Here is a 26,737-nt window from a genome sequence, read left to right as displayed (position 1 = left end):
CCACAATTTTATTCATTGTAGGGTAGCAAAAGAATTGAATTGCTTCCTATATCCAGCACCAGAGTGTCAAGTGATGATTGCAAATGGAGGAACAATAAATTGCTCTGGAAAGTGCCATAATATCAAGCTATCCATGGGAGAATATGTATTGACTAGCCCAATGCTTTCCATTCCAATGGGAGGTGCTGATGTTGTACTAGGAGTCCAATGGCTACAATCCTTGGGTACAATAGCTTTTAATTTTCAAGAACTTTTCATGAAATTTTCTATGGAAGGAAAGGAAGTTGAATTAAGGGGTATTGCAGGGAAACCAGGAAAGATAATCAGCTCTAATGGCATGACAAAGCTTCTAAAAAAGGAGCAAAGAGGTGTAATTGCACAATTATGTTCGCTAGATGTTTCCACATTGGAATCATCTATTTCTCCAGATCTCCAAAAAGTCCTGGACAATCATTCCAAGGTATTTGAGACTCCCAAAGGTCTCCCACCTATGCGTGATCATGATCATGCTATTCATCTGATTCCAGGAAGTGTTCCTCCAAACATCAGGCCGTACAGATATCCCTATGTCCAAAAAAGTGAAATTGAACGTATGGTTGCAGAAATGCTAGAGGCTGGTATAATTCAACCGAGTCAAAGTTCTTTCTCAGCTCCAGTAGTATTGGTGCACAAGAAGGATGGATCATGGCGCATGTGTCCAGATTATAGGGAGCTCAACAAGCTCACTATTAAAGATAAGTTCCCCATTCCTGTCATTGATGAATTACTGGATGAATTGCATGGATCAATTTACTTCACCAAGTTGGATCTTCGTTCGGGATATCATCAAATCAGAATGAAGATTGAAGACATTCCGAAAACAACATTTAGAACTCATGAGGGTCATTATGAATTTTTGGTCATGCCTTTTGGCCTTACCAATGCACCTTCAACATTTCAAGGTTTGATGAATTCAATTTTCAAACCATTCCTTAGAAAATTTGTGTTAGTATTTTTTGATGATATACTAATCTACAGCAAGTCTTGGAAGGATCATGTTGAACATGTTGACAGGGTGCTACAACTATTGGAGGAGAAACAATTATATGCAAAAAGATCCAAATGTTTCTTTGGAGTCCAGGAGGTGGAATATTTGGGTCATATTGTATCTCATGAAGGAGTTAAGGTAGACCCTAGCAAAATTAAAGCCATTAAGGAATGGAAAATCCCCACATCCATAAAGCATCTGCGAGGATTTCTTGGGTTGACAGGGTATTATCGCAAGTTTGTTAAGAATTATGGGAGAATAGCAGCACCTCTAACAACATTATTGAAGAAAGATTCATTTTCATGGACTCCGGAAGCAACAAAGGCCTTTGAACATCTTAAAGAGGCAATGTGCCAAGCACCGGTCTTAGCTACACCGGACTTCACAAAAACCTTTATTGTGGAATGTGATGCTTCAGGAAATGGAATTGGTGCTGTTCTAATGCAAGATGAAAGACCCATTGCTTTTGAAAGTCGTCCAATCAAGGGAAAGTTTTTAAGCAAAGCTATTTATGAGAAGGAAATGTTGGCAATACTCCATGCACTTAAGAAATGGCGACCCTACCTAATGGGAAGACACTTCAAGGTAAAAACGGATCATGATAGCCTTAAATACTTTTTAGAACAAAGATTATCCTCTGAAGAGCAACAAAAGTGGGTCACAAAGATGTTGGGTTATGACTTTGAAATCATCTACAAAAAAGGGAAGCAAAATGTGGTGGCAGATGCACTCTCAAGAAAGGATGAGGATGTGGAAGCATTGTTGTGTGCCATTTCTATTATCCAACCAGATTGGATAAACGAAGCAAGGGAGGAATGGAAGAATGACGAAGAAGTGTGGGCACTTATTCGAAAGCTACAACAAGATTCCAGTACTTCTGATACATTTAGCTGGAAAAATGATTCGTTATGGTACAAAGATCGCTTATACCTCTGTAAGAATTCCCAGCTAAAACAAAAGATTCTTATGGAATTGCACACTTCTCCCTTAGGAGGGCACTCAGGATTTTTAAAAACTTACCACAGGGTTAAGAAGGAATTTTTTTGGGATGGCCTTAAATCAGATATTCAAAAGTTTGTGGCGGAATGTTTGGTTTGCCAACAAAATAAAGTTGAAACAATTAAGACACCGGGTCTATTACAACCTTTATCCATTCCAAGCCAACGTTGGGAGGAGGTTTCAATGGATTTTATCACAGGTTTACCCAAGTCTGAGGGAAAGAGTGTCATCATGGTGGTAGTTGACAGACTTACCAAGTATGCACACTTTTGTGCATTATCACATCCATTTAAAGCCAGTACAGTTTCTACTGCATTTATGGAAACAGTTCAAAAGCTACATGGAAACCCAAAGATTATTGTAAGTGACAGAGATCCCATTTTCACTGGAAATTTTTGGACAGAATTATTTTCTTGTCTTGGTACTCAGTTAGCTCATAGCTCATCTTATCATCCTCAATCTGATGGGCAAACTGAGATAGTAAACAAATGTTTGGAAGGATATCTTCGTTGCTTTGTATCTGATAAACAGACACAATGGGTCAAATGGTTGCCTCTGGCTGAATGGTGGTATAACACTTCCTTCCATACAGCAACAAAAATGACCCCATTTATGGCACTTTATGGGTATCAACCACCATCCATCACATCATATTTAAGAGAAAATTCTAAGGTTCAGGCAGTGGAACATCACATCGAACATCAACAACAAGTCCTCCAACTCTTAAAGGATAACCTCGTGTTGGCACAAAATAGAATGAAACAACAGGCAGATCAACATCGCAGTGAAAGAAGTTTTGATGTAGGTGATTGGGTATTCCTACGGCTACAACCATATAAGCAAATGTCCCTAAAGCAAGCTAAGAAGGATAATAAATTATCACCAAAGTATTATGGTCCGTACAAGGTGTTGCAAAAGATTGGTACTATGGCATACAAATTGGAGCTTCCTGCAGCTTCTCGATTGCACCCAGTTTTCCATGTTTCATGTTTAAAGAAGGTTATAGGTGACAAGCTCCCAATTCAAACAATATTGCCAGAACTTGACGAGGAAGGAAAAATTATATTGGAACCGGAAGCAGTCACAGAAACAAGAACTCGACAGCTACGAAATCGATCAATTTCAGAGTATCTTATCAAGTGGAAGAACTTATCCGCTGAAGATTCCACATGGGAGGATGAGAATTTTATGCAGAAGTATCCAGAACTACTCAAGCGTTGAGGACAACACTTTTTTGAAGGAGAGGGGCATGTTGGGTCCCTATAATACTAGTGATTACCCCATTACTATTGTAGTTATACCCCTTATTTATATTGTTGTGCCCCTATTACCCCCATATTGTTATTTCTGTGCCCCATAGAATCCCTCTATTGTTATTTTTGTGGCTTTATATTATTATTGTTAGGTCGGCTGGATTATATTGTGACTCCTTAGACTCCTATATATAGAAAGGAGGTTTTTTCATTTGTATCATCCAAGAATTGTTCATTTATGTAATGTAAAGGAGGTTTCCCCCTCGAAGAGGCTGAATTCTAAGGCGTGGATTTATCTTTTCTTGAGCTGGTTTCATAACAAAAGGAAACTCATGATGAGAACAAAAGAAATGTTAATCATGATTTCATAGACTCTAATGTTGGATTGAAGACCCACCATATTCTAAAAATTGATATGAGGAAGTTTGATGGCAAGGATCCTGGAACATGGATACTACAGATGGAGCAATTTTTCGATCTCCATAATGTTCAAAACACACAAAAGGTATGCATTGCAACTTTATATTTGGAACCAAATCAATTTGTATGGTATCGATGGCTTTGCTCTCGTAAACAAATTGTCACTTTGGAAATTTTTATGGAATAAATGATAGTACATTACGAGGATACAAAAAGCAATACCGTTTTAGCCAATTGATAAGTCTCAAACAAAAGGGTTCAATGATGGAGCACATTGAAGAGTTCCAAAAATTTAACATAAGGGTAAAAGATATTCCAGAGGAGCATAGAATTGATATGTTCATAGGGACTTTAAAGGATAATATCCAATATGAGGTTCGCATTTGGGAACCTGATTCATTGGAGAAGGCATTCAGGTTAGCAAGAAAAATGGAAAGCAAAATTATGGCAACCAGGAAGCCTACCACTCACAACTATAAAGATGGAAGTGTGTTGCCCCTAGCCTTCCACAACCTATAAGGTTGACACCACAATGATTGGAATAAAATGGAACAAAAGGGATTTGTTACAGTTGTGATAGAAAATGCACTAAAGGTCATAAGTGTGCTGAGAATAAATTATTCTACCTAGATTGTGAAGAGGAGGAAGAAAAAGAACAAGAAAGGTCAAAAGAAGAGGATATACTCCAAGAACAAAGCCTAGATAAAGAAGAAATGAATCCGGCCATATCTTGTAATGCATTGGCGGGAATTACCACTCCTCAAACCATCAAGATAGAAGTACATATCAAGAAGAAAAAGGTAATAATGTTGATTGATTCAGGAAGTACCCACAATTTTATTCATTGTAAGATAGCAAAAGAATTGAATTGCTTCCTGTTAGCCCCCTATACTGCTAGGGTAACCCCTTATTGTTATTAGTACAACCCCATTATTATATTGATGTACCCATGTAGTGCCCATATTATTACTATTGTGCCCCATAGAAGTCCACTATTGTTATTATTGTGCCCTTACATTATTATCGTTATGTCAGCTCTGATTATATTATGACCCCTTATACTCCTATATATAGAAGGGAGGTATTTTCATTTGTATCATCCAAGAATTTTTCATTTGTGTAATGTAAAGGAGGTTTCCCCCTTGAAGAGGCTTATTTCTAAGGCGTTCATCTATATTTTTGTGAGCTGGTTTCATAACATTTGGTATCAGATCTTTTGGATTCTAGGGTTTCGCTGCTCCAAATAGGTCATCATGGCATTTTCGCTATAAATTTTTTTCTGCGACATTTCAGAAGTGAAAAAGGAAACCCATTTGAGATGAAATTGCACTGAACCTCGGGTCTGAATTTTAGATCTTTTTGTGCTACATTTGCGGAGATATGGTCTGAGGAAGTTGGTATTTTTGCAGAATCCTGAATTACATTCCAAACAGGTGATGTGGGGAAAATCGTCATAAATTTCTCTATGAGAATTGGATTGAAATTTTATAAGGTACAAAAAGAGGACAAATTGTAGTTTCTGGTATATATTTTTCAGAGCCAAAAGTTGAAACACTGACACGTGGCACGTCGTACAAGTTCGATCTACTCAACTAGTCTATAATCAGGTCACTGTGGGAGATTTGGCATAACTCTTCTTTGGAGAATCAAATTTGGATCAGATTGGTGGAATTGGAAAGAGGACACATAGGGCTACTGCAGGTCGAATTTTCAGAACTGGAAGAACCAAAATTACAGAGTTATTTTCATTTCAAGATCGAGCTCCTAAAATCAAGAAAAGGCGATATGAGGAAGTTTGATGGCAAGGATCCGGTAAATTGGATACTTCAGATGGAGCAATATTTTGATCTACATGGTGTACCACTGTTACAAAAGGTATGTATTGCATCTTCATATTTAGAACTGGATCAATTTTTATGGTATAAAGGGTTTTGTTCTCGTAAACAACTTGTTACGTGGTCAATTTTCACGGAGGAAATGATGGCACATTATGAGGATACAAAGAGCAACACCTTCTTTAGAGCAACACCAAAACAATTGGAAAGAGTAAAAGGGCTTTGTTACATAGTGGAAAGTAAAATTATGGCAACAAGGAAGTCTACCCCTCACAACTACAAAGATGGAATTGTTGTTTCTCCTAGCCTTCCACAACCTACAAGGGTTATACCACAACAATTGGAAGAAAAAAGAGAAAAAGGGCTTTGTTACAATTGTGATAGCAAATGCACTAAAGGTCATAAGTGTGCTGAGAAGAAATTATTTTACATAGAGTATGCAGAGGAGGAAGAAAAGGATTAAGAAACATCAAAAGAAGAGGATATACGCCAGGACCCAACCCCAGAGAAAGAAGAAATGAATTAGACCATATCTTGTAAGTCATTGGCAATAATTACACCTCCTCAAATTCTCAAGATAGAAGGACATATCAAGAAGAAAAAGGTGCAAGAAGTGAAAGAACACATCGATAAAGAAGAAATGAATCCAACCATATCTTGTAATTCATTGGTCGGAATTACCACTCCTCAAACTATCAATATAGAAGGACATACCAAGAAGAAAAATGTTCAAGAAGTGAAAGATCACATCGAGCACCAAGAAATGAATCTGACCATATCTTGTAAAGGATTGGAAGAAATTACCACTCCTCAAACTCTAAATATAGAAGGAAATATCAAGAAGGAAAAGGTTCAAGCAGTGAAAGATCACATCGAGCATCAACAACAAGTTCTCCGACTTTTAAAGGATAATGCCACTTTGGTGCAACAGGTAGATCAACAATGTAGTGAAAAATGTTTTGATGTAGGTGATTGGGTATTTTTACTGCTACATCTCAAGCAAGCTATTTATGAGAAGGAAATGTTGGCAATACTACATGCACTTAAGAAATGGCGACCTTACCGAATGGGAAGACACTTCAAGGTAAAGTTGGATCATGATGGTCTTAAATACTTTTTAGAACAACTATTATCTTTAGAAGAACATAAAAAATGTGTCACAAATATGTTGGGTTATGACTTTGACATCATCTATAGAAAATGGAAGAAAAGTTTTGTTGTAGATGCACTCTCAAGAAAGGATGAGGATGTGGAAGCATTGTTTTGTGCTATTTCTATTATCCAACCAGATTGGATAAATGAAGCAAGGGATGAATGGAAGAAAGACAAAGAAGTATGGCCACTTATTCAAAAGTTGCAAAGGATCCCAATTCAAACAATATTGCCAGAAATTGAAGAGGAAGGAAAAATCATATTGGAACCTAGAGTAGTCACAGAAATAAGAACCCGACAGCTACGAAATCGATTAATATCAGAGTATCTCATCAAGTGGAAGAACTTACCCTCTGAAGATTCCACATGGGAGGACAATAATTTTATACAGAAGCATAAAGAAGTACTCAAGCGTTGAGGAAAACACTTTTTGAAGGAGAGGGGCATGTTAGGCCCCTATACTACTAGGGTAACCCCTTATTGTTATTAGTACAACCCCATTATTATATTGATGAACCCATGTAGTGCCCATATTGTTACTATTGTGCCCCATGGAAGCCCACTATTGTTATTATTGTGCCCTTACATTATTATCGTTATGTCGACTCTGATTATATTATGACCCCTTAGAATCCTATATACAGAAAGGAGGTCTTTTAATTTGTATCATCCAAGAATTGTTCATTTGTGTAATGTAAAGGAGGTTTCCCCCTCGAAGAGGCTTATTTCTAAGGCATTAATCTATCTTTTCTATCTTTTTGTGAGTTGGTTTCATAACACTTCCTATATCCAACACCAGAGTGTCAAGTGATGGTTGCAAGTGGAGGAACCATAAATTCCTCTGGAAAGTGCCATAATATCAAGCTATCCATGGGAGAATATGTATTGATTAGCCCAATTCTTTCCATTCCAATGGGAGGTGTTGATGTTGTACTAGGAGTCCAATGGCTACAATCCTTGGGTACAATAGCTTTTAACTTTCAAGAACTTTTCATGAAATTTTCTTCGGAAGGAAAGGAAGTTGAATTAAGGGGTATTGCAGGGAAACTGAGAAAGATAATCAGCTCTAATGGTATGACAAAGCTTCTAAAAAAGGAACAACGAGGTGTAATTGCACAATTATGTTCGCTAGATGTTTCCACAACAAAATCATCTATTTCTCCAGATATCTAAAAAGTCTTGGACAATCATTCCAAGGTATTTGAGACTCCCAAAGTTTTCCCACATATTCGTGATCATGATCATGCTATTCATTTGATTCTAGGAAGTGTTCCTCCAAACATCAGGCCATACAAATATCCATAGAAAATTTTAGGGGCGATACAAATATCCATAGAAAATTTTAGGGGCGAATGTTCGCCCTTTGGCGAAATTAAGGGGTTTTAAATTTTTAGTGGGCGAATATTTTGTATCATAGTTCATTTTTACAAATCACCTCAAACAACCCACCTTATTTTAAGGGAGAGGGTAAAAAAGGTAAATTTAGCCCTTGAAATTAGGAGTTATAATCTTCCATTCGCCCATTTTCAAGAATAGATTTTATTTAAGTGAATCCATTCGCCCATTTTCAAGAATAGGTTTTATTTAAGTGAATCCTATGGGCCAAATACCATATTTATAAAAGAGGTATGGTAAATTAATAAAAATAATAATAAATTAGAGGTATGGTAAATAAATAAAACATTTTTTATATTTACTCCATAAGTCACCTTATATACATGCAAGGGTGTAAACAAATAAAAATATAAGTAAAGTGGAGGTATGGTAAATAAATAAAACGTCTTTTTATATTTACTCAAAAGGTATTGTAAATAAATAAAAATATAAATAAACTAGACGTATGGTAAATAAATAAAACCTCTTTTTATATGTAGTCCATAACCCTCATTCTATTTATGAAGGCTCAAGAAAGAGGTTTTATTTAAGTGAATTCTATGGGCCAAATACCATATTTGTAAAAGAGGTATGGTAAATTAATAAAAATATAAATAAACGAGAAGTATGGTAAACAAATAAATTTTTTTTTATATTTACTCCATAAGTCACCTTATATTTACGAACACTCAAAAATGCTTTATATTTAGGTGAAACCTATGGGCAAAATACTATGGGACAAATACCATGGACTAGATTGTTATTAATACCATGCAAAAAAAACATTATTAACCCTAATATTAGTATTAATAAAAATAAAAATGGCACATGGTATTGACCCATGGTATTCACCAAAATGGCACTTGGTATTGAACCATGGTATTCACCAAAATGGCACATGGTATTGACCCATGGTATTCACCTGGAATGTAGCTTATTTAAATGGGGGAATTAAACCAGCATAGATCCATCTTTACTCTGGATCTACTAACCCCCGAGAGGTATCAAATATCGTGATATGCAAACTAGCATAGAGTGAAAAAATATTTGATCCCTCTGGGGGTGGATCAAGAGTAAAAATGGATGTTGTAATTTAATGTATGTTAAACATTTTAGCTTGGTTAAAATAAAAAATAAAATAAAAATCAACTATTGATTTTATTAATTTTTATAAATTACTAATAATAACTTTTAAGCTCCAGGTTTGTAATAACCCATGGTATTGACCCATGGCAATACCAAGATCTTATAAGATTTTATAATTGAGTAAAATATTCGCCATGCCTAGCGAGAGATTCGCCAAAAAATTATGTATACATATTATATTATTGATAAAATCGCCTTCCATTTTTCCTATATACCATGGAGATTCACCCATTTATTATATATATAAATTTAGGGGGGGTTGTTAAAATTTTCCCTACAAATATCCCTATGCCCAAAAGAGTGAAATTGAACGTATGGTTGCAGAAATGCTAGAGGTTGGTATAATTCAACCAAGCCAAAGTTCTTTCTCTGCTCCAGTAGTATTGGTGCACAATAAGGATGGATCGTGGCGCATGTGTCCAGATTATAGGGAGCTCAACAAGCTCACTATTAAAGATAAGTTTCCCATTCTTGTCATTGATGAATTATTTGATGAATTGCATGGATCGATTTACTTCACCAAGTTGGATCTTCGTTTAGGATATCATCAAATCAGAATGAAGATTGAAGACATTCTGAAAACAACATTTAGAACTCACTAGGGTCACTATGAATTTTTGGTCATGCCTTTTGGCCTTACCAATGCGCCTTCTACATTTCAAGGTTTGATGATTCCATTTTCAAACCCTTCCTTAGAAAATTTGTGTTAGTATTTTTTGATGATATACTAATCTACAACAAGTCTTAGAAGGATCATGTTGAACATGTTGACAGGGTGCTACAACTATTGGAGGAGAAAATTTTTTATGCAAAAAGATCCAAATGTTTCTTTGGAGTACAAGAGGTGGAATATCTGGGTCATATTGTATCTCATGAAGGATTTAAGGTAGACCCTAGCAAAATTAAAGCCATTAAGGAATGGAAAATCCCCACATCCATAAAGAATCTGCGAGGATTTCTTGAGTTGATATGGTATTATCGCAAGTTTGTTAAGAATTATGGGAAAATAACAGCATATCTAACAACATTATTGAAGAAAGATGCATTTTCATGGACTCCAGAAGCAACAAAGGCCTTCGAACATCTTAAAGAGGCAATGTGCCAAGCAACGGTCTTAGCTACACCATACTTCACGAAAACCTTTATTGTGGAATGTGATGCTTTAGGAAATGGAATTGGTGCCATTTTAATGCAAGATGAAAGACCCATTGCTTTTGAAAGTCATCCAATCAAGGGAAAGTATTTACACAAAGTTATTTATGAGAAGGAAATGTTGGCAATACTACATGCACCTAAGAAATGGCGACCCTACCTAATGGGAAGACACTTCTAGGTAAAAACAGATCATGATAGCCTTAAATACTTTTTAGAACAAATATTATCCTCTGAAGAGAAACAAAAATGGGTCACAAAGATGTTGGGTTATGACTTTTAAATCATCCACAAAAAAGGGAAGCAAAATGTTGTGGCAGCTGCACTCTCAAGGAAGGATGAGGATGTGGAAGCATTGTTGTGTGCCATTTCTATTATCCAACCAGATTAGATAAATGAAGTAAGGGAGGAATGGAAGAACGACAAAGAAGTGTGGGCACTTATTCGAAAGTTACAACAAGATTCCAACACATTTGATACATTTAGCTGGAAAAATGATTCATTATGGTACAAAGATCACTTATACCTCTGTAAGAATTCCCAACTCAAACAAATATTCTTTTGGGATTTCATGCTTCTCCGTTAGGAGGGCACTCAAGATTTTTAAAAACATACCATAGGGTTAAGAAGTAATTTTTTTGGGATGGCCTTAAATAGGATATTCAAAAGTTTGTGGTGGAATGTTTGGTTTGCCAACAAAATAAAGTTGAAGCAATTAAGACACCAGGTCTATTACAACCTTTATCCATTCCAAACCAATGTTGGGAGGAGGTTTCTATGGATTTTATCACAGGTTTGCCCAAGTCTGAGGGAAAGAGTGTCATCACGGTGGTAGTTGACAGACTTACCAAGTATGCACACTTTTGTGCATTATCACTTCCATTTAAAGCCAGTACAATTTCTACTGCATTTATGGAAACAATTCAAAAGCTACATGGAAACCCAATGAGTATTGTAAGTGACAGAGATCCCATTTTTACTGGAAATTTTTGGACATAATTATTTTTTTGTCTTGGTACTCAGTTAGCTCATAGCTCATCTTATCATCCTCAATTTGGTGGGCAAACTGAGATAGTAAACAAATGTTTGGAAGGATATATTCGTTGTTTTGTATATGATAAACAGACACAATGGGTCAAATGGTTGCCTCTGGTTGAATGGTGGTATAACACTTCCTTCCATATTGCAACAAAAATGACCCCATTTATGGCACTTTATGGATATTAGCCACCATCCATCGCATCATATTTAAGAGAAAATTCTAAGGTTCAAGCAGTGGAACATCACATCGAGCATCAACAACAATTTCTCCAACTCTTAAAGGATAACCTCGTGTTGGCACAGAATAGAATGAAACAACAGGAAGATCAACATCACAGCAAAAGAAGTTTTGATGTAGGTGACTGGGTATTGCTATGGCTACAACCATATAAACAAATGTCCCTCAAGCAAGCTAAGAAGGATAATAAATTATCACCAAAATATAATGGTCCGTACAAGGTGTTGCAAAAGATTGGTACTATGGCATACAAATTGGAGCTTCCTGCAACTTCTCAAGTGCACCTAGTTTTCCATGTTTCATGTTTAAAGAAGGTTATAGGTGACAAGCTCCCAGTTCAAACAATATTGCCAGGACTTGATGAGGAAGGAAAAATTATATTGGAACCAGAAGCAGTCACAGAAACAAGAACTCGAAAGCTACGAAATTGATCCATTTCGAAGTATCTCATTAAGTGGAAGAACTTATCCGCTAAAGATTCCACATAGGAGGATGAGAATTTTATACAGAAGCATCCAGAACTACTCAAGCGTTTAGGACAACAATTTTTTAAAGGAGAGGGGCATGTTGGGTCCCTATAATACTAGTGATTCCCCCATTAATATTTTAGTTGTATCCCTTATTAATATTGTTGTACCCCTATTGTCCCCATATTGTTATTATTGTGCCCCATAGAATCCATCTATTGTTATTTTTGTGCCTTTATATTATTATTATTAGGTCGGCTTGGTTATATTGTGACCCCTTAGACTCCTATATATAGAAAGGAGGTTTTTTCATTTGAATCATCCAAGAATTGTTCATTTATGTAATGTAAAGGAGGTTTCCCCCTCGAAGAGGCTGAATTCTAAGGCGTTTATCTCTCTTTTCTATCTTTTTGTGAGCTGGTTTCATAACACTACCCTTTTCATGCCAAAAGTTGTCAAAAATATGTGCTCTGAAGTAGAAGTCTTCTTCCAAAACTATGCATAAACATTTGCCTTTAAAGATTCATTCTTTTGCTTAATTTCAAGTAAATTCGTGAAGATGTTTGGCTCCTCTGTTTCACTTTCTCCTGCGGATTGGGTGATTTCTAACAAATTTTGTGAAGCTAAAGAAGAAGATGGAGTAGTAATTACAACTTCTTATGTCCCTATAGAAACCTGTGAATCATCCAAATTGATGATTATAGGGTCCTTTTGACCCTGGGTAGTAGATGTGACTTTGGAGTTAATCCTTGATTTCTTTTGATATTGAATGAATTCCTTTTCTCCAACTCCTGATGATGAAGATTCTTCTTTGGGCCTCTTGTCCAAGCTTGGTGTGAGAAGTAGGAGTCTGAAGAGTAGAAGGAGGTAAAACCCATTCTTCTGCTTCTTGAAGTGTATTCTCCTTCCACTGTTCTTGATTTCTATACTTCTCAATCTATGGCCTTGGTGTATGATTGTAAGGTGTGGTTTTGAGTTCCACCCTTAAGTTTGAAATAATACTGAATGGATCATAAGGCCAGGTGAAGCTTGGTTGAAAACTCATCTGTTTGAGAATTGCATCTGCTTCTAAACACGTTGATCTAGTATTACAAATGAATGATCCTACCTATGAGTTTATCTTAAACTAAGATTTCCTTTTATATGAAATAAAATGAAGTTCATCCATATTAATAATTTTCCTAATATATTACAGAGAGAAAATTCTCATTGGAACATATTTGGGAAATTTATATAGGGCCAATTCGCAGCCATATACTCTAATATATGTATAGTTCTGTTGAAGATACAAGTCTCTTGGTCTAGCTTGATCACTGAAATGTAGGATCCTTTTGATTTCTAGATTGATCCTGGGTTCACTCTGGCTATTGAGAAGATGTGCAAGTGGGTGAATGAAACAATCAATGAAGTCTAAAAATTTGAACTCAATTGAGTTCTTTCTAGTCAATGACGTCCACTGTGACTGCTTGATACACTTGCTGATCATTCTTCTTGTGTACAAAAATAGGTAACCTGTCTCCTTGCTGAAAAATAATCATATGTACTAGCACAAAGGAGTATTTAAACAACCTTCAGTAGTAATATTCATCAAATTCTCATGCATATTTTCAGCCAAGAATTGGATGTAATTATACATGAAGGCAAGTTTGTTTTCTTTAGAGAAAATGGACAAAAAATCGAAAACCCTAGGATAGCTTCATCTACCCATTAATTTGTTTGGTAGCCTAACAAGAAAGAAACTAGGGAAATGATGTGTTTAACTCTCTCATAGAACATGGATACTGGATAAGGAGGATTCTTTTTAGGGAGTTCAGCATCTTAAGGGAGAAAGATCTCAAAAATCTGTGCTCTTTGAGGGAAGGTGAGCTTATGATATAGGTCCATTAATACTACAGTGGAGAAAAAGCTAAGGGAATCATTTTCAAGGATCAGAAGCATATTGTTGATAATATTTGGGGTGATAGATATTAGAATGTCTCCATTCTGAGCTACCATGGTTCTCTGCAAAGGGTTATACTTAGCTTAGCACCACATGACTAGATTAGGAAAATAATGGGTTTGAGGAAATATGTACAGGGGCAAAAGGGATTCCCATAGATTTATATCATATTTAGAGTCAATATAGGTTTGTTTAAACCAATTGTGTAATTCGAACATGTCAAATTCACACTCTGTGTCTGTGGTTTTGAAAAACTGGTCAATCATTGGAATGTGATCCAGGTCTAATGCATTGAAGTCTTTTGGGTTTTCCTATAATGAAGAAGTACTAGTAGATGGATTGTCTTTTCACTTAGGAGCCATGTTTACAAAATTGTAATGAAGGATAACAGAAAAAGGAGCACAAAAACCTTAAAGTGACGTGTACTGGTTATAAGCTCAGCAGTGGCGTAGAATGTAAAACAAAAATAATGAACTCAATCAAATAGTGAAAAGAGCAATTTAGGAAAAATGGCATAGCAGGGCAAGGGGACTATTTATAATCATGATTAGTTTACTGTTATGGGGAAGTCGTTACTGATCAAGAATATGTGCATGTAATGCAGAGGGAGAACAATAACGGGAGGAAACTTATAGCAGATAACGGATCAACGACAATGGATAGGGATAGATGACATGCAATGGTTGGAAGTGGAAGGCGTGGGAAGATATTACCGTTGACACGGTATTGGGTGGCAGGGGAAAAAAAATAGGAGGATTTCGGAGGGGGTGGTGGTGGTAAGTGGTAATGAGTGAGGGGGTTGTGAAGCATGGATGTGGTAACATGTAATGGGGATCCCACACAGACAAAACTGCTTTTTGCACCCCCCTTGTCGTTATCTTATATCATAGCGAGGGGGTGTGAAATCGCTTCCTCACCGTTGATCTGGGCGAGGAAGAGGATCACCGTCGATTTGAGTTTGAACTTTAGCGCTTCACGATTTTTTTTTTTTTTTTTTTTTTTTTTTTTTTTTATGACTTTGACTAAAATCATTTCAATGTTTATTTACACAAAATTAATCACCGTTTTAAAGGCAATTAAGTCCTAATTAAAATTAATCTAACTTTGGCGCATTTAGACTGACAACCATTATTTGCCCAATTCATTTGTTATCCTAATCTATTGCAAATTTGGCCAAACTTTGAGCATATTAGGCCATTAATTTATTCTATTCTATCCCATCTTCTAGTGTTCGACCAAGATTAAACAATTTGGTGAACTTATTCTCTAATCCAAAACAAAAATTTAAATGATTTGATCAATATTAAACTGTGTGATTCAAATCATAAGAAGAGGTTGTGGCATGTAAACAAGATGCACACAAAACCTTGATTTATTACAATGCAATTTATTTCTATGAATTGGCATTTAGACATGAACACTCATACAATTTTGATTTTCTTTTGATGGGGTTTTATTTCACCCTTCTTTTTTTCATATTTTCATTTTTATTCTTTATTTTTTCATACCCTCTTTTATAAATAAAAACTAAATTATCAAAAACAAAGCATGTTACAACATCGACTCTAACTGGGGATTTCTTCCTCTTGTGGGTTGTAAAGAGCTTGCAGATCCATGTGCCTTTTCCTCGGGCTAATGGGGTATTTGTTGAAACAAATACACACTACATGTAAAATAAACCCTCCGATATTATACAAGGATGAATTAATGGAAACCTCTCAACACTGAATGTAGTGCTTCAAGTATTTCCCGTTGACAGGCAATGAAGAATACTCTCCCTCCAAATTCTGCAGGATGAAAGTGTAATTACCCTTAACCTCAACAATGCTAAAAGGTCCCAACCAAAGGTTGTCAAAATTGCCATGGTTTCCTTTGTCTTCTCTTCTAGCATCCCATCTTAGTACCGAATCACCTTCCCTAAAATCTCTTTCCCTAGCTTTCCTATCAAACAAGCTTTTCATTTTACTATGATATTTCTTAATCTTGTAATGAAATTCATCTCTATCCTCATTTAGTTCTATGATTTGATTTATTATTCGAGAGAAATCTTTAGGCTCTTCATTTGACTCTTGTAAAAAATTCATGAAAGGAAAAGCTAAATGTGTGGGAAATATAAATTCTTTACCATAAATGAGTTGAAAATGGGATTTATCTGTCAATCTTTTTGGTGAAATCTTGTTGGCCCAAAGTGAATAAATGAGATGACTGTCCCAATTTATTTTATGATCCTCAAAAGTTTTCTTTATAATTTAACCAGACTTTTGTTCGAGGACTCTACCAATCCATTTCCTAGTAGATAGTATGGAGTAGAATGATGCAACAAGATTTGATATTTCTGACAGAACTAAATCATCTTAGTACTATTGAATGTTGTTGCATTGTCTATCACTATTTTCCCAGGGCATCAAAATCTACACAATATGTTTTCTTCAATAAATTTGATAACAATAGTATCACATTGCATTTCTGACTGGAATGGTCTCCACCCATTTGGTAAAGTAATCTGTAGTAGTCAATATCCATCTATGCTGACTGCTTGGTGGAGGATGAATTTCACCAATGAAATCCAATCCTCATTGAAGGAAAGATGCTTAGACTAATACTAGAACCAATGGAAGCACTGCTAATCTCTGCTTTCCAACAAACATTTGACACTGTGTACAACTCCTAAACTTTCCTCCCACTCATACAAATAGAGTAGGCCAATAAAACCCCGCCCTTAAGATCTTGTATGCTTTAGTCCTCCAAGCATAGTTCCCTCCACAAATTCTTGCATGAAATTGATCAATGATCCCTTCTATATCATTTTCTATTAATAAAAGTAAAAGGATGGTAAGAGGATCATTCCAATACAGATTTGAATTAACAATATAGTACTTTACAACCTTCAACTTCAGTGTTTTACATTGATTCTTGCTAAATTCAGGTGGACATTCAAATACTCTAAGAAAATTCACAATATCAGAGTACCAATCTGATAATAAAATTTTTTCACCAATTGGAATCAGAATTGACTGATCTGATGCAGAAGGTTCTTGTGGATTCTCCTGAGCTGGGATTTCAAAAACAAAATTTATTTCCTAAGATCTTATAATTAGACTCAACAAGGAGCTTATCCAGGCCTTGACCTTTTATCAGCTTGGTAGTCTTGATGATGAGATCATGCTCTAAAATATTAGTTAGCCATATCCCTCTCCTTCCATCAGTATCAGGCTGAGTTAAAACAATTTTGACAACGCTATTGGGTACATAAGAAATAATAGAAGAGTGGAGGAGATAGACTGAAAAGGCTTTCAGAGCTTGAACTAAAGAGTAGACCTATTTTTCAATAATGTCACATTTTAGCTCAACATCTCTCATAACTTTGCTAAAAAAGGCAATGGGCTGGTCATCTCCATCTTTATTCTTTTGCCAAAGAACAACATCTAAGGTAGTTTCAGAGGTAAAAGAAAAGACACTAAAAGGTTCAGAGTAATTTGGAATGGCTAAGATGGGGACTTTTGCAATGGCATTTTCAATCTGATCAAACTCATACCTTTTAGGAATAGTCCATTTAAATTCATGGTTCTTTTTCAGCATATCAATTATTTCCTTAACTATTTCAGTGTAATTAGGGATAAACCTTCTTTAAAAATTAATTTTCCCGAGGAAAGCTTGAAATTCCTTCTTATTCCTTGGTAATATAACTGTCTGAATTGCTGAGAATAATTTAGGATCAATAACTACTCCTTTAGAAATGATGTGTCCGAGAAGTTTTCCTTCTTGGAGTGCAAACAAAGACTTCCTGGGATTAAGAGGAATCCCAATTTTTCTGCACCTGTCAAAAACCTTTCTCAAATGATTTAAATGCTTATGGTCAGAATTGGAAAAAATAGTCAAATCATCTAAATAAATAACAAAAAATTTGTTGGTCTTGCTCACAAATGCTAGGTCCATAGCACGTTGAAGTGTAGCTCGAACTTTAGTTAACCCAAAAAGGCATCCAGGCATACATAAATGTGCCCCAAGGAGTTGTGAATGCAATATTTTCTCTATCCTATGGAATAACCATAATCTGATTATATCCAGAAAAACCATATAACATGGAAATAGTATTGGCTCCTGAAACTTTCTAAAGTAATTGGTCCATTTTGGGTAATGGATAATTATCTTTCAGAGAAGATTTATTCAAATTCCTAAAATCCACGCATAATGTAATTTCACCATTCTTTTTTCTCACTAGAGCTAGATTGGCTACCCAATCAGAATATCTCAATGGAAGTATTATTTTAGCATCAAGTAGCTTCTTAAGTTCTTTTTCAATAACAGGAAGAAGAACAAGATTAATTCTCCTCAATTTTTGTTTGAAAGGTTTTGCCTATAGTTTTAATGGAATTTTATGTTCAATAAGAGATATATCATATGTTTTTAATTCATTATAAGACCAGGCAAAAACATATTTGCAGGCTCTAAGGAGGGCTAAATATTTGTCTTTGGCTTCCATTGATAGGGATGCATAAATTTTAACATTTCTGATTTCTTCAGAGCTTTCAATGTTATAAATTTCAATATTTTCTAGGGACAACATTATGATCAAAGAGCTTCTCAAGAGGGACTAACCATTTTGGAAAATTACTAGATAATTGAATAATGCTATGATTAGCAATTTTAGAGTCAAATTGTGGTGTTTGATTTTCGTTGTCAACTTCAAGATTATCAAGTTATTCTTCCTCAACTTGTGGGTTTGAGAATTCATCAATGACTTGCAAAATGGATTTTAGCTGCTTGTCATCATCAAAGATTTCCCAGTGATTAAGATAGTCATGAATATATGGTCTATACTTGACTTGAATTTGATAGTGGACAAGCATTTTATCAGGAACTTTAAAAGAACTAGTAGAAACAACCTAGGAATCTACATGCATGTTTTGATCTCTAAAAATAACGGTGATATTGAATGTTGAAAATAAATTTTGAATTGAATCCCAAATCTCATTCCTATAAGATCTTAGTCTTGGGTGATTAGTTGGACACTGATTCCTAACTTGTTTGATAATAAGTTCAGAATCACTGTATACACTTAAATTATGCACCTTAAGACTTTTTACTAATTCCAATCCTAGCAAAAAATCTTCATACTCTTCTGCATTATTAGTTACATCGAATTCAAGTTTATATGATTGCGTAATATTTTCTTTATCTAGTGAAATTAATACAATTCCAGCTCCTGCTCCTTCCTTTGAGCAAGAACCATCAAAGTACAATTTACAAATTTCAGTTTCAATGGTAAGCTGAGTATTTTGTGAATTATTAGTTGATAATTCAAAACACCCAAAGTCTTGGTCAACCACATAAATAGGATGATTCCTAGCTTGATTAGATTTACAAACAATATTCATAAATCTAACTTCTATGTATAATCTGAGATTCTCACCCCCATATATCGGAATAGAAGCATAGGGCATGTCCATTTGTAGGCTTCCTCCTAATTTAGCACAACAAGATCTTGATAACAACATGCCAAATTTGGGAGGGATGTTAGTGACTACAATGTCTAAAACCACACTTTTGATAGGGATTTGAGCTAAAGTAACCACCAAATCTTTAATAAGTCCAAGACAAGGTACTTTCTTGGAGTCAAAAGTGTAAAGATCATGGTAAGTTCTAGTGACTTCTAATTGTAGCTGGTCCATGATTACCTTTGGCATCAGATTATGGGAAGCCCCAAAATCTAACATACAGTTATATAACAAGAAATCATGAATTTTCAGAGTCACATAAAAAGGTGGTACATTCTCATCAATCATGTTCTAGGCTAGGACCAAAGACTACTACAGGTTTTTCTACTTGCAGACTTATCACATCCCCTTCAGCATCAACACTGGATGACTAAATCCATTTAGAAACTTGGTTTTTATACCTTGGGTTTTTTTACAATTGAGAAAGGGGAATTAGTATTTTAACTCTTTCCAGTTCTCTTTCAACATTGAAAGTTGTCAAAATAGTTTTATCAATTAGGCTTGCTTCAACTGTTTGATTCAATGGTTGGATGATCGTTGTATGGGTTTCAACAGATATGATCTGAGGTTCATCTACAATGGGACTTTTTGGAGGTCTACCAGGCCCTAACCTAGGTCTTAGATCATATCTCCTATTCAATTCTGCAATTAAAAATTCAGAAAAGGCCTGATATTTAGAAATTTGATGGTCTTCTTGATCTTGAGAAGACTGATTTAAAGAGTGAGAAACAATAGCATTATGTATAGATGAATGATCCAAATTATTTCTATCTTTCGAAATTAAAGATCCAATGTCATCTGGTTGTTGGTCATCAATCATCAATGGGGGTTGGATCTGTTGATCAGTATTCGGTCTCTTCAAAATTTGAGTTTGAGGGACTCTTCTAAATTGAGTTTAAGGTCTAGCAATAGTTTGTTGTATCATTCTAGGCTGAGTTTCTATCTTAGAAATCCTATTAGAAAGGTTTCTAAGTAATGATGTTATTCATCTATATTTTGATCATCGCTTTTGGTTTTTGAAGAAGATCCTTTTTCCTTAGCTTTCAATTTTCTTTCAGCCTTTTTAGCCTTGGCTTTGAGTTTAGATGATGCTAACCTATTAGCCTAAACTTCTATAGCATTAGTTTTCATGTCCTGTAAGGTAGGGGATGTCCTTTCCCTAAGCATGACTGTAAATTCATCATCAAAGGGTTTGGAAAATCTAACTTTTGCTGCTATAACTGGAGGTTTACAATTAGGAGGCATCTTATGGTAAAGTTTATTGAATCGTTTAATGAAATCTGCCACTGGTTCATCATGGTTTGTTTTAAGCTCTTCAAATTCTGCAAGACAATAAACTGGATCCTTTTTAACACCCCACTGATTATTGAATATGGTAGTTAATTCATTCCAAAATGAATTGAATCATCTCTCAGTTGTCTAAACCAAATCCCAACGTTACCCTATAAATATTGAATAAATAATTGCATGTATACATCTTCATGTTCTATGTTCAAACAATCATCAAAATCTAAAAAAGCAGCTAGATGATCTTTTGCAGACAAACCAATTTCCCCATTAAACCTTGGTAGGTGTTTCAAATACCCATCAGGAAAATTATTGAGCTGGTTGGGAAGATGCAAGGCAACAAAACTAGCTTGAATAATAGTCTGAAAGGTCATATATGAAGATGAAGATGATTCAATAGAATAGGTTGGAGAAGATGTAGTGGAGGATGAAGAGGAAGATTGTGAAGTTGTGGGTGAAGATGGAGGTCTAAAAGTGGGAGGAGGAGGATGGGAAAGTGGAGGATCCCTAAAGGTTTTAAAATGTGTTTTAATAACTAACTTCTGAACCTCCGTTTCAACTTGTTCTTTATTTTCCAACAAACGGTTTGAATATAAAAAAAAAATTTCTTTAGGTTGGGTAGAAGTAGATCGAAATGTATAATGAGCGGGGGAGATAAAATCAGTAGGTTTTAGCTCCTTTAAATGTACATCTAGTTCTTCCTATGACTTGGGTGAATCTAAAAATATTTCAGGGAGTTTGTATGATTCCAAAGATTGGACTAAGAGAGCCAACTACATATTAACTCCTTTTGATAATAGTTCTAAAACCCTAGGTGTTAGATCAACCAAATGTAATTGGGATGGAACAGAGATAAAGGGATCAGAAGCTGAAATATCTTCAGGCTATAATGGTACAAAAGAAGAAGCAGAAGCTTCAAGTCTCCTTCTAAAGGAGGTTTCTCTCACCAGTCTCTCTAGATTAGATAAAGGGGAAACAATTTGAGAATCAGAGTGAGACATGGTATGTTTTGAAGGAGCCAACTTGGTCTTGTGGAGTCATCAGGTGAAATATGTTAACCTACAATTCCTTTATTCACCTTAAATAAAAAGTATTAATCATTGTCCCGAGGAAAATACTTCAATTTTCACTCCTTGGCAATGCCAACAATATTTTTTTGTCCTCTGAGATGAATCTAGGTTAGTTAGTCATGCCAGAGCATCTAAAATGTTTCGTTTGTTTTTAAACTTTTTGGATGACCAATGTAATTAACAATTTGAAATGTTGCTTAAGAATTAACAGTTGCTAAGTTGGATGGAAGGGGTGCTATTTGTCTAAAAATAGTTAATTGATTTAAAATGGTTGGATAACAGAGTCTTGATTAAATATAAATTGTTAAATATTGAGACATAATATTTGATTGGTTATAAGAAAAGAATACAGGCAAACAACGTTTCCTGTAGAACAAAATATATTTAATCGAATGCAGATGGGTGTGACAATTAATTGATATAGAGGAGTTTATAATAACAGATAGTCTTATAAACTAGTCCCTAATTATTGTTTATAACTTCATAGGGGATTTAAGGCTAACTGATACTCAGCGTGATCTTACCCAGATCTCTACATAAATACTTAAATACATGAAGAAAGACATAATGAAATAAGAACATAAGAAAAATTTACTAGGAGACAAATTATAGAAGGCAAATTCAAAATCATTTCATTAACTTGAAGCAAATCTCCAGCTCGGTTACAATTCTGTTCTGAAAGCTCATCCAAGGGTTCAACCCTTAATAACTCGAAGGAGGAGTTATTTATACAAAATAAAAGTTCTTCTAGATATTTTTAAAACAAAAATACAAAAATAGTACAAAACTATAGGAATTTTAAAACTGCTAAGTGTTGGAACTATCCTTTAGGAATCTATTGATGATGTGGTCCCCAAAAAGTGTTGCCTAGATGTCCGTCAGTTGTTGATGAAAGTTACTCGATAAATTCACACAAGTGATCCCATCTATCTTCACTTGGTATAGAAATATTTACCAATTTCTTGTAAACTTCATCAACCTCAGTGTACTTTTCAAAAGTGGGCTTATTTACAAAAATGTGTTTAATCTCATGCTTAATTGTTAAGTCAAAATCTAAAGCCTCTAACATTTGTTTTCCTGTAATATGACCCTTTGTACCTGCAAAACTTGCTTTATCAATTGCTATCGTATAAATATTTTGGCAGTATTCCTCCAAACTGATCAACCTGTCATTTGGGGCCACTAATCCTAGCAATACTCTATGATTGAGTAAATTAAACTTGAAATGAAACCTTTGAACAAAAGTCTTCAAGGTTTGGCACTTAGTCTCTAACTGAGTCATAAAGTTATTTTTATACAAAACCTTCTTGATCTCCAAAATGGTTTCTGTTCTATCCAGAATCTATATCTGCTTCAACTCAACCTTGGTTTTTGAATTAAGAACTCTGATCATGTCTATATCTTCACTAGGTTTGTCTTTAGGAATTTCTTTAGCTTCTTTAATTACTATCTGACATATGTTTACAAGTTCCTCTTGCTCAAAAATAATCTGTGTGGAGGGCCATAATTTAGTTATGGCTTGACTAATATCTGCCCAAATGTTTTCCTTGGCTTGGGCCAAGGTTTGAGCCATTAATGACTCACTTTTCAACTCTTCTATCTTTCTGGTCAATCTGTGGGTCTTCTGCATTTCTTCAACATACAAAGTGTCATTTTTTATCTTTTGAACCTCTAGATTCTTAAATTTCTTGTGAAGCCTTTCATTTTCTTGTTTCTGGTGAGTCATCTCTTGTAAGACTTTGTTCAAATCTCTTGTTATTGATGTAGATTCTATTGTGGCTGATGTCGATTCCCCTACTGTTTTGGACACTGTAATAGGAATATCTATAATGGGAGCTATAGCTAATTGAGTAGATTGCTCTTTTTCCTTAAGAAATTTCTCAATTTTCTCTTGCATGGTCTTTATCTTTACATTCTGCTCAATGATCAGCTTGAGCATTTCTTCCTTGTGTCGCTCACTTTTTGCTATATCTTTGGTCTGAGGGTGATCTGTAGAAGGAAATTTGAGATGCTTCCTTAATGCTGTAATATCTGCATTTTTTTTTGATAATATATTCTACAGCTTTAACATCAGTAGGGCCATATCCAATTTTAATCACTAAGTCTTCTAATGAATTGACCCTGTTATCCTTTGCGAAAGATGATATCTTTTCAATCTTCAATTGTGATTGCACATTTGGCAGAGCAGTTATGAGTTTTGACAATGCGATAGCAGTATTGGTCAGGGTAGAGAAAATCATCTCCCCAAACTGCCTATGCATATCCATTTGATCAATTGGGTGTATCTGGTTAGCATCAAAAGAAAATATAGTCTTCTTGTAATTAGAAGAAGCCTTGTGAAAAGGCACTTGAGCCTATAGAAATTCCATTTCCATTCTACCCTTTTCACTGTCAAAAGCTGTCAACAACCTGTGTTGTGAAGTAGAAGTCTGCTTCCAAAACTGTGCATAAAAATTTGCCTTTAAAGCTTCATTCTTCTCCTTAATTTCAAGGAAATTAGTGAAGATGTTTGGCTCCTATTTTTCACTTGCTCCTGCAGATTGGGTGATTTCTAACAAATTCTGTGAAGCTGAAGAAGAAGATGGAGTAGTAATTGCAACTTCTTATGTCCCTATAGAAACCTGTGAATCATCCAAATTGATGATTATAAGGTCTTTCTGACCTTGAGTACTAGTAGTTCCTTTGGAGTCAATCCTTGATTTCTTTTGATAATCGATGAATTCATTTTCTCTAACTGTTGATGATGAAGATCCTTCTCTCGGCCTCTTGTCCTGCTTGCTGTGAGAAGTAGGAATTTAAAGAGTAGAAGGAGGTAAAACCTGTTCTTCTAATTCTTGAAGTGTATTCTCCTCCCACTGTTCTTGATTTCTATACTTCTCAATCTCTGGTCTTGGTGTATGATTGGAAGGTGTGGTTTTGAGTTCGACCCTTAAGTTCGAAATAATACTGAATGGGTCATAAGACCAGGTGAATCTTGGTTGAAAACACACCTTTTTGAGAATTGCATCTGCTTCTAAACCTGTTGATCTAGTATTACAAATGAATGATCCTACCTGTGACTTTATCTTAAACAGAGATTTCCTCTTCCCTGAAATAAAATGAAGTTCATCCATATTAATCATTTGCCTAATATATTCCAGAGAGAAAATTCTCATTGGAACATATTTGGGCAATTTATATAGAGCCAATTCGCTGCCATATACTCTAATCTCTATATAGTTTTGGTAAAGATACTAGTCTCCTGTTCTATCTTGATCACTCAGATGCAGGGTCCTTTTGATTTCTAGACTGATCCTAGGTTCACTTTGGCTACTAAGAAGATTTGCAACTAGGTGAATGAAACAATCATTGAAGTCTGAAAATTTGAACTCAGTTGAGCTCTTCCTAATCAATGAGGTCCACTGTGTGACTGCTTGATTCACTTGCTGATCATTTTGCTTGTGTAGAACAATAGGTAACCTGTCTCTTTACTGAAAAATAATCATATGTACTAGCACAAAGGAGTATTTAAACACTCATTCAGTAGTAATATTCATCAATTTTTCATGCATAGTTTCAACCAAGAATTGGCTATAATTATACATGAAGTCAGGTTTGTTTTCTTTAGAGAAAATGGACACAAAACCTAGGATAGCTTCATCTACCCATTGATCTATTTGGTAGCCTAACAAGAAAGAAACTAGGGAAATGATGTGTTTAGCTCTCTCATGGAACATGGATGTTGGATAAGGAGGATTCTTTTTAGGGAGTTCAACATCTTCAGGGAGAAAGATCTCAAAAATCTATTCTCTTTGAGGGAAGGTGAGCTTATGATATAGGCCCATTAATACTACAGTGGAGAAAAAGCTAAGGGAATTATTTTCGAGGATCATAAGAATATTGTTGATAATCTTTGGGGTGATAGATACCACAAAATCTCCATTTGAGCTCCACGGTTCTCTCCAAAGGGTTATACTTAGCTTACCACCACATGACTAGATCAAGAAATGAATGGGTTTGAGGAAACATGTACAGGGGCAAAAGGGATTCCCATAGATTTATATCGTCTTAAGAGTCAATATAGATATGTTTAAGCCAATTGTGTAATTCGAACATGTCGAATTCACACTTTGTGTCTGTGATTTTGAAAAACTTGTCAGCCAATGGAATGTGATCCAGGTCTAAGGCATCAAAGGCTTTTGGGTTTTCCTATAATGAATAAGAAATGGTAGATGGCTTATCATTTCTCTTAGGAGCCATGATTACAAAATTGTAATGAAGGATAATAGAAAAAGGAGCACAAATACCTTAAGGTGACGCGTACTGGTTGTAAGCTCGACAGTGGCATAGAATGTAAAGTAAGAACAATGAACTCAATAATACAGTGAAAAGAGAAATTTAGGAAAAATGGTGTAATGGGGAAAGGGGATTATTTATAATCACGATTAGTTTACCGTTATGGGTAAGCCGTTACTGATAAGGAAAATGTGCATTTAATGCAGAGGGAGAACAATAACAGGAGGAAACAGATAGCAAATAACAGATCGACAACAATGGATAGGGATTGTTGGAAAATACTGAGAAGGGGGTGAATTGGTATTCCTTAGAAATTAGCACTTTTAAATATTTTCAGAGCATTAGTTAATATTCAATTATTATTAATGCTTATGTAGTAATAACAGTAAATGAAAGAACACAATAGTCACAAAAATTTTAGGTGGAAAACCCCCTCCGGGTCAAAAACCACCGAACGCTTTTCTAATAAATTCTTTAATCTTCAGCCCCAACTGAAATTAAAGAAACAACTTCCTAGAATTCTAGAAAATCATTCTTCTCTAGCTCCCACTAGAAGGACACCCC

This window comes from Pinus tabuliformis, chromosome X (genome assembly GCF_031772625.1).
Source record: "Pinus tabuliformis cultivar Carrire ecotype Pingquan chromosome X, CPIR1, whole genome shotgun sequence".
In the NCBI taxonomy this organism is placed as follows: Eukaryota; Viridiplantae; Streptophyta; class Pinopsida; order Pinales; family Pinaceae; genus Pinus; species Pinus tabuliformis.
The sequence above is the reverse complement of the archived record's forward strand: the minus strand, read 5'-3'. Positions refer to the sequence as shown.